At 48.0% G+C, this 10,289-nt stretch overlaps 1 long non-coding RNA gene across 1 annotated transcript; it reads right to left on the bottom strand.

The window, feature by feature from the left end:
- Positions 1-467: 467 nt before the first annotated feature.
- LOC125023533 lies at positions 468-1,622 on the bottom strand. The gene is made up of 2 exons (XR_007114634.1): positions 1,370-1,622; positions 468-711 (listed from the first exon to the last, which is right to left on the bottom strand). It is a non-coding gene; the product is annotated as an uncharacterized LOC125023533 (long non-coding RNA).
- Positions 1,623-10,289: the final 8,667 nt, after the last annotated feature.

Consider the following 10,289-nt stretch of genomic DNA (forward strand, 5'->3'; position numbering starts at 1 on the left):
ATACTGCTGCAATTAAATTACTTTTAAAACCTGATAAAGACCCAACACTCCCTTCCAGCTATCGCCCTCTGTCATTGATTAATACAGACATCAAAATTATTTCCAAAGCACTAGCATCTAGACTAGAGAAAGTAATTTCATCAATAATTCTCAGTGACCAAACAGGTTTCATCAAAGGCCGACAATCTACAAATAATGTTAGACGGCTCCTTAACCTGATCAGCATGTCCCAGCGTAGAAATACAGAAGCCATTGTTTTATCACTGGACGCTGAGAAAGCCTTTGATAATGTGGCGGGGCGGTAGGGCTAATAAATTGTACTTAGTTATTTTACACTGAAATCAGTATACTTGTTGCCAGACAACGCCACCTCAGGTACTCACCCTAAGGACATTACTATTACCAGATCTTCGGTTTTACACAATACAGGTCCGTTGCTCGACAAGCAAGAGACGTGGCCCATGAAATTAGTCACAATAATATTTTATTAATACAAAGGATCCAAACAAAAGAAAATGCAAAAAACAAAAGTTAATCAAGGGCTTCGGCCTAAAAGTAGCTAGGGCAAGCGAAAGGAGGGGTCCCCAAAGTAAAAGTTCCCCCAGACACACGTGAAAAGAGCACACCCGTGAACGACCCACATCCCTGGAAACGGCACAGCAGACAGGAGGATCTCCTACGATCACCCACACCACTACAGGCCGTCAGCCCCTGAAACAAAAAAAAAAACAAACCAAATATAATCAGCAATTATACAAAGTTAAAATACCAGATAAACACCAGATAAAATGATAAAACTGCTAATACAAATCAAATCGCCAGCATCAATTGAACACAATCGGAAATGAATGAAAAACGAAATCCGAAAGTGTGAACCAGATAAAAGGGGTCACGAAACCCTCACTAAAAAAAAAAGAGCGGACGCTGGCAGCCGAGAACGGGCTGCTACGAGCCGCGGCGAAGGCGAACGACCCAACCACAGGTGGGCGACCAGCGCAATAGGACGGACGGCAGCAAAGCACCGCAGCAGGCCGGAGCCAGCCAAACCCGAGCCGGGAAACAGCTGCACGGACGGACAGAAACTGAAGCAGGACAAAGCAGCAGAGGTCATGCAGACGGAAGGGAACCAATGGAGGTGATGGACTTGATCCTACTTAAACAAAAAGGGAATTAAATACCCGATCGCTCCCCCCACAGGACAGGTTAGACTCAGAAAGAATGAACTACATACCTTATGGTACAGCACCTGTTCATGCAACCAGTGAGACGAGGCAAGAGCAGCGAGCCGCTACACCAGCATTTACCTGTGACCACACTACATTAAACTACTGATAACGAGAGATCCAGCACAACGAGAGAGGATACGCACCAGACAAGGAGACCACATGGAGCCAGAATCCACCCACAGCCCCTTTGTCACAGCACAAGAAATAGTTAAGGCTCCCGCAAATACAAAACTGGCAAAAACGTACGCGGCCCCCGGAGTTACCTGTTGCAGCCACACAGGACGTCCCGGAAATTACGCCAGCGGGAGACAGAGGGAGGAGGCGTAGGAGGGGCCGCTCTTTTATCCACGACCCCATCATAATTGGCTCCTGGCCACGCCCAGCCGCATAATTATATGCTGCTACAATAAAGTTAACTGGGCTTTCCTCTTTGCCACCCTTCAAAATTTCGGCTTTGGAGAGTCATTTATCCACTGGGTTGCTGCACTGTATAATTCACCTAAGGCCACAGTCACCACCAATGGTTTCACATCACAAAGCTTCACCTTACAGAGGGGAACCAGACAAGGATGCCCCCTGTCTCCCCTACTGTTTGCTATATTTATTGAACCGCTCGCATCAGCAATACGTCAGAACTCCAGTATCCAGGGTATCCACTCATCCATCGCTGAACACAAGATCAATCTATATGCTGACGATGTTTTACTTTACTTGCAACAACCTCAGAGATCATTACAGGAAGCTTATAATTGTATTTCAAATTTTCAGCCCTCTCTGACTACTCAATCAACTGGTCCAAATCAACAATACTACCAATAACGGACAAAGCATGGATCCTGCAGACCATAAACCCCAATTACCCTTTTCCATAGGAAATATCAAATACTTGGGCATAAACATCTCACCTAAATTGTCAGAGTTAGTGCAACTGAACTTTGATCCACTTCTGGATAAAATCTGTGATGACCTGAAGCGCTGGACCAATCTTCCTATCTCTCTGATGGGACGCATAGCAACAGTTAAAATGAAAATTTTGCCTCAAATTAATTACTTATTCTCCATGATCCCATTCAAACCCACAGCAAAATGGTTCCAGAACCTAGATTCTGCAGTCACCAAATTTTACTCCAAAAACAAACAGACAAAAATTAGCCTCACCACCCTTCAAAAAAAATAAATCAGAAGGAGGACTTGATGCACCGAACTTAACAATCTACTACCTGGCAAATCAGCTACAATACATCACCAAATGGATAAACCCAGAGGCAGATTACAATTCGTGGTTAGAAATAGAACAGGCCGACTGCCTCAACATATGCATTTCGGACCTGCCCTTCATTACAATCACCCTTAAGCGTCATAACTGCTTCCAAAACCCCATTATTGCCGCCACCCTGTCGGCTTGGTGGAAGAGTCTAGAGACCACAGGATCCCTGCTGGAACCCTGTGGGTTCTCCCCAATTTGGCACAACCCTGACTTTGTGAATAACAAAGTCCCTCTTCACCTCACACTTGGAAGCATAAAGGAATAACCCACCTCCATCACCTCTTCCAGGGGAACTACTTATGAATCACAGAGATTTATTTGATACGTTTGAAATAAGAAATGGAAACTTCCTCCAATACCTACAGGTGACCAAGACAATCAGAAAGAAAATCCCAGTGCTCCAGAACTGCATACAGCCACCACAATTCGTCACCAACATTAAAAAACTCATACCGAAAAAGAAGAAAACCCTCTCTTTAATATATAAAGCTGCTATCAACCACACATTTAATACATGTACCAATATCAAAATGGGAAGCCGATCTTTCCCTGTCTACAGACTTGGATTTCTGGACTCAGATCTGCCAAAATATATTTAAAATGACCAAAAACTCGAATTTACAGCTGATCCAGTTATAAAGTACTCCACAGATCACACACAACTCAATACAAGATGTATAGAATGGGCTTCTCCCAATCCAACAAATGTACGCAATGCACCCAAAACTATTCAGATTCTTATTTCCACGCTCTCTGGCTCTGTTCTCCGGTACAGCACTTCTGGTCACTTGTAACACAGAAACTCACCTTAATTTTGGACTGCAGAATCCCATTAACCCCTAACTTGTGCCTCATTGGTGACGTGGAAACAATCAGTCTTCCTCACCATCTATCACAATCTGTCCTTGTAGCTCTCACCATCGCCAAGAAAACAATCCTTATGAACTGGAAGAACAAACAGTCACTAAACATTTCCCAGTGGTTGAACCTTCTTTCCGATTATATATCACTGGAGAAAATATCTGCTACCCGAAAAAAATCAGTTGACTCTGTTTGCCAAAAAATGGTCTGTATTCTGCGACTCCCTCAACCTTAATTTACATCTAGACTTTGCCTGCTAGCTTTTGCCACTTCTGTTCCACTTACTGTAATGCTATAATAATATTTCTCTTACAGTGATGAATGTCGTTATGGAAAAGATTTTATTGCCCTCTTCATCCAGGTTCACTAAGGAGGATCCCCGGACCACAACACCTTGAGCATGCATTAGGGGTGCCCTACTCCTTCTCACCCCTGGGTTGACTTCCGGCCCTGAGCGGTTTACCTGGCTGGCCTCCCTCTCCCCCACGTGGGGTGGCGATGGAGACTTGCCTGGGGTTCCCTGTGGCTTCGGCGCTTGCTCACTTTCCTGGGGTCGTGGGGTATCGGTGGCCAACTCTCCCTGGATCTCCTGGTGGGCCTTGGCGGTCTGGGCTGGCGGGCTCCCTGTCCCCTCCTCTCCCTCCCCTCTGCAGCGCCCTCCTCCCTTCGCCCGGCTCCTCCTCCGGCCCCTCCTTCCTTCCGCTGGTGGCTGGGCCCTCGCTGGTCGTGTGGGCCTTCCTGGGGTCCGGGGGGCCCCGTCGGTCGGGGCCACGCCCGGCGCCTTGGGGTCGGAGCCTGAGGGTGTGGGGGGCTGCCTGAGTACCACCCTGGGCGTGTCCGGTCGCTCCGTCGCGCTGGGGCTGGGGGGGCTGTGGGGGGTGGGGTCTCCGTCCGCCTTGGGGGCACCCCTGCCACCCCGGGGGGTGGATGGGGGGGTAGCTGATGCCATTGCTCGGCTGGTCGGTGTTGGTTCTTCGGGGTTTCCTGGGGGTCTGTCGCATCCTGGTTGCTGTTCTGGGCTGGGGGCGGGGTCTGGTCGGGGGGACTTCCTGAGTCCTGGGGGCCCTCGCCCCGTCTGTGGGTCCCATGGGCAGCTGTTGCGCCTTGGCCCTGCTGCCGGGGACTTGGCCCTCACTTGCCTGCCTCCTAAATTGCACTCACCTCACACTCCACCATACACTATGTCGCCCATTACAACCAAGGCTAGATACACCACACACACCCATCCCAAGTTTTTAATGCACCTCACCTTAGGGGTCCACCCAGGATCGGTCAGGGTCAGGGCAGGCTGCAGGACAGTAGTGTGCTGCAGTCCTCTGACCCACCTGACCCTCCTGTTTGCCCCCTGTCTTAATGCACCACACCACATCCAGGGTCACAGGGTCACGGTGTAGGGGCTTGCTTCCTCATCAGGGACTGAGGAAGCACAGTAATAGGGACACTGTCACTTTTCATTATCCATTGGCACGGCTTGGGGGGCCTGGTCCTCCGCTAGCAGGGGGATCTTGGGCTGGCGGTCTGTGGCCCCACGGCCGTTGGTAGGGGTATCTACCTAGGTTCTCTGGTGTCCTCTTGGCCTGGCTTTTTCTCCTGGTGCTGCGTGGCGACGGGTTCGTGGCGGCTTCCTTGGGTACCCGGTTGTTCCGGTATCGACTGGTTCGGGTGGGGCTTGGTGCTTCCCCTCTCCCCTTCGATGGGGGCTGGGGTCTCTCCCTGGCGGATGGGGGTTCTCTCTTCCCGTGGTCTCCCTGGCCCGGGTGCGCCAGGGGCATGGGGCCGGCTCCCTGGCCCCCCTGCTCGGATGGCCCGTCCCTGGTTGGGCGCTGGGCCGGTGCCCGTCTGCGGGGGCTTTGCTGGGCTCCTGGGGGAGTCCTCTCGGCTGGAGAGGTGTCCATGGCTGCCCTGCGGGCGGGGGGTGGGGTCTTTGGGGGGGGTGTTGGCGGCGGTGGGTGGACGGGCTGCGATGGCTGGAGGGTGTGGGGGGTATGGGGGGCTGCTCTGGCCTGCACCGACTTGTGCTCGCTTGGTCGGTCTGGGAGTGTTGGTCATCGCTCGCCATCTGCGCTGGGGTGTGGCTTGCCCCGTGGCTACGGTGGTTCTCTGGTCCTGTCACCCATGCGCCCCACACTGGGGTGGAGGCTCTCGGGCGCTGGGGCTTCTGACCTGACTCTGGGCCCTGGTAATGGTCTCACTCATATTTAGGGAATGCCCACATGCATGTGTGTTGTCACCTGCCAGCCCGTGCTGGATCACATCAAAAAGTATTGATGAGTCCCGGCTATTAAGGGCTGGATTATTGTTTTCACTCTATCACTATGTGCCCTATGGCAGACTTCTCTCCTTCCATTGGGACACCCTTACCCCCCCTGGACTCTCTCATCTCTCCAGAGATGACTGTACCCAGTCATACTTGAGTGAGGTGACTTGGGAAGCACAGAACCCTGCACTCCACTAGTTCCTACTAGCACCACATGTATCTCCTCCACTGTCCATCCTTCTACATCCTTTCTTTCCTTTGTTCCCCCCCTCTATCCACTGAGGTGTAGCACTGCCCTCCCTGCCACACAAGGTCACTACACTCAATAAAGATCAACAGGACAGTTCTCAGGGAGGGCTGGTGATGGTCACACTCACGCACTGAAGTAATAAAGCTTTCAGCTGCAAGAATATAACTGCATCAACCTCATATAATGTTGACACCCTGTGGTGTTCAACTATGTAGACAAATGCAGACAAAAAAAAAAAAAAAAAAAATAACTGTTGTCACTATACTCATCTGCACTTGTGGTCTAAAAATATGACAAATTGATCATTTTTACTAACACAAACTACAACTAATCTGCACAAAAATGTCTATAAAAATGTATATTTTTTAAAACTAACTTATAGGCATACCCAAAATGAAATGAACTGCAATCAAAATAGTCATAATAAAAGATGAATGAAGATGGCGGCGCCCTGGACGGCTGCGGCTGCATGCGCTCTCGAGAACTTGTGAGCATTTGAACAAAATATGGCGTCTAGCACGCTAGAAACAGTGTATCCATCCAGTAGGTTCGCTGACTCCCATCACGATGAAGTGCTTCGAAAGGCTGTTAAAAGAACACATTGTCTCCAGACTCCCCTCCACATTCGACCTGTTCCAGTTTGCATACCTACAGAACCGTCCACTGAGGACGCCATGTCCTCCGCTCTTCACCTGAGCCTGGCACCTGGAGGAGAAGAACAACCCTGTACGGATGCTGTTCCTGAACTTCAGTTCAGCGTTCAACATGATCATCCCACAGCATCTGGTAGGAAAACCGGGACACCTGGGCTTCAGTACCCCCCTTCACAACTTGCTGCTAGACTTCCTCACCGACAGACCTAAGTCAGTCCGGTGCGGACATCACACCTCCAATGTCATCACCCTCAGCACAGGCTCCCCTCAGGGCTGCGTCCTGAGCCGCTTGCTGTTCACTCTGATGACACACGCCTGCATCCCCAGGTTCGCCACCAATCACATTGTGAAGTTTGCAGATGACACAACGGTGGTGGGCCTCATCAGAGACGACAATGACCTGGACTACAGAGAGGAGGTGGAGCAGCTGGTGGGCTGCTGCAGAGACAACAGCCTGATCCTGAACGTGGAAAAGACGAAGGAGATTATCGTTGACTTCAGGAAGAACCGGCTCAGCCATGCTCCACTGCTCATCAACAGCTCAGCTGTGGAGGTGGTCAGCAGCACCAAACTCTTGGGGGTGCACATTACAGACGACCTACCCTGGTCTGTGAACACCACGTCACTGGTCAAGAGGGCACAGAAGCACTTGTACTTCCTGCGGAGGATGAGGAGAGCCCACCTGCCCCCATTCATCCTCAAGACGTTCTACAGAAGCACCATAGAGAGCATTCTGACCAGCTGCCTCTCTGTGAGGTGTGGAGGCTGCAGCGCCTCCGACTGGGAGAACATGAGGAGAGTGGTGAGGACAGCGGAGAGGATCATCGGGCCCCTCTTCCCTCCATTCAGGACATCTCATCCCAGCGCTGCATGTCCTAAGCCCGTAACATCAGTGAACCCTCACACCCCCACCATGGACTGTTCTCCCTGCTGCCCTCTGGAGAGAGGCTCCGCAGCCTCCGGTGCAGGTCTGCCAGGTTCTGCAACAGCTTTGTCCCTCTTATCATCAGACTGTTGAATTGTTGAACTCTTAACTGGTCTCCGCTTCACACATATACATAACTTTTACTGCCATTTTGCACCGTTATTTTGCAGTGTGAATATTGTTGTACATTTTTTAACATTATTTAAAACAGTTTGTTCTTGCACGATGCTACATTCCTATCGCTGCTGCACTTTATATTGTACTTTCATTGTAATTTTATTACATTGTCGTGAACCGTATGCAACGAAATTTCGTTCTGTATACACCCTGTGCATACAAAATGACAATAAAGTTAGTCTAAGTCTAAGTCTACATGACTTATGTTGGAACTACTTAGCAATGCATGACGTTCACTTTGTTGGACACGTGGTTAATTGCAATTTTCTACTTATTTGAAGTAGCATTTTCAAAACTAAAACAGTAATTATTGTTACTTAGATACTCCTGCATATCATCATATTTTTATTCATCATTATTATTATTCTTTTTTACCTCTAGGGTTCTCCTGGAATAGAAGGATTGACAAGATATTCCAGCAGTGGTCAACGTGTGTGGCTTCCTGTCGGCCATCTTGGATTCAGAGGAGGTTCACTTGTAGTTACAACAACTAACCACTGAATGAACCTAAATGGAGGGTGGCAGCAGAGAGCAATCTAATGGCTGATATGCATCTCCTGCATAGAAACCATTGTATATGGCAGGAAATGACTTTTAAACAGCTGTCCACTGTAGTGACCGCTATGAGCCAGAGTTACCTTGATCAACGTACATCACCCAGTGTTTACAGAATGTTTGTGTCTTCTGTTAACTTGTTAACACATTAGCTGTGGTTTAAGTGTGATGATGCCCAATACTGGCTATCACACCTCTCTGTGTGAAGAGGAACTGCCAGTTTCTTTACAGGCCTTACTGAGTGAACTGTACAGCACAACTGAACAACACACAGGTTCTTTCAGTGCTTTGTTTAATTGTTTCCCCCTCTATGTATAGAATCTCTGAAGTTTCAGTAGAAATAAAAGTTAAACTAAAGGATGTCTGTACTCTCTGCTCAGTACTCTCAGTGCTCCATTTAATACATGGGCCAGATGCAGATAAATGCAGAAGGATTAAAAATTAAGTTTGGAAAATTCATTTGGTCAATACTGACCCTTTCAGTCATTATCTGTGTGCATTGTAATTCTATATACATACTGTATGTTGGTATGTCTACACAACACACACTTCATCAGTACACACTCTGTGGATGCAACAGCAGCAACTTCTGCAAAAGACACAAACTAATAATATGCTATTGCAGTCAGGAAATGTAGGCTGTCAAACAGCTGCTGTGGTCAAGTCCATAGTCGTATAAGTGGTTGGAGCTTTTTCTAAAAGGGAAGGAAGCACAGGGAGGTTACATTACGAAAGACAAAAAAGGCAATGTAACTTCTCTTTGCAGTTTGAAGAACAGTTTGACATGAGCAGTGCAGGACAGTGAGACAGAGCTGGATGTGGAGATGGGACAGACTGTGCTCTGTGTGTTGGTCTTATCCTGTAAGTACATTTATGACTTTTCTGTTTGAACGGTGCGGATCAAGTGAGTGAATGGAGAGGATTACAGATATCACTGGTGGAATTTGTGTCTCTGACAGTCTGAACAGAGCAGACTTTTATCAACATGATGCCTGGTGCCTGTGTCTTAACCCTGTTCACTGTTTAAACCAGGGATGAACTCAGCCTCTGTCTATGTGCAAACACATGTTATACATCGATGGAAAGATTGATTTCTTGAGTTTTAGGTACCTGCTCTTATTCTTATGAAGTTCGAGCCAGTTGCTCCGTGCGTTAAGAGTGAATGATGTGGAGGTTACGACGTCCAATGCGTCTCTGAGCTGGTGATGTGTCTAACAGAGAGGATCATTTGTAGCGAACGAAAAGATCATGTTGTCTCTGAGAATCAATCTTTGAAAAAAGTCCATTCAGGCTGGGGCGGGACTTTACTTGATGGGCACCTCATGCAGCCAATCCCATGTGAGGACAGACTAGGATCATACCATTGTGTTGAAACGACTCCAAATACAGAGTATAATGGTACGGGCCAGGTACAAGCAGAACAACAGAGGACAATAAATGAAAATTAAACAACAGTTTAACAATAGTAAGTGTACTTTTTTGGAACCAAACTAAATGCATAAAACACATGAGGCACGTGAGGGCTTTGAGGGCTGGCAACAAGGAAGAGGTGAGAACTATACAGAGACAGAGTGACGTGTGGTCAGCGGAGAAAAAATCATCACGGAAAGAAAAAAAATATGAAATCATTTAAATGGTTATATTTATCCAGTGATTTGTACTTTAAAGTATTTATTTATTTTCATTTAGCCTCACCAATTCTGATTATTGTTTATTCAAAATCGCTGAATATTTGCAATTTCCCATTGAAATGTTTGGAAGGGGCCGGTGAGGCAGCAGCGAGCTGAGCCTCACCTTGGATTATCAACCCCTCACTAACTGTATATAATAATAAAATGGTTCAAACACATTTAATATATGAACTGATTTTCCATAGTTTAACTGATGTATATAATGTACATTTTTTGTCACCAACTGTATGCGTGTAACGTGTTTCATGTGCTGAGCGATCATACACGGCTGAGAAGAGGTTCTAGGTGAGGCAGGCAGTTCTCTTTCCTCATGGCAGGGGCGCTCATGATCCCAGAGTGGATCATGGAGTGCTGTGTATCAGACCTGTGGAGCTCCATAAACTACATCTGTCCCAGTCATCATGGCCTCCTCCAGTTGCCCATCCCA

Source organism: Mugil cephalus, chromosome 1 (assembly GCF_022458985.1).
Source record: "Mugil cephalus isolate CIBA_MC_2020 chromosome 1, CIBA_Mcephalus_1.1, whole genome shotgun sequence".
Lineage (NCBI taxonomy): Eukaryota > Metazoa > Chordata > Actinopteri > Mugiliformes > Mugilidae > Mugil > Mugil cephalus.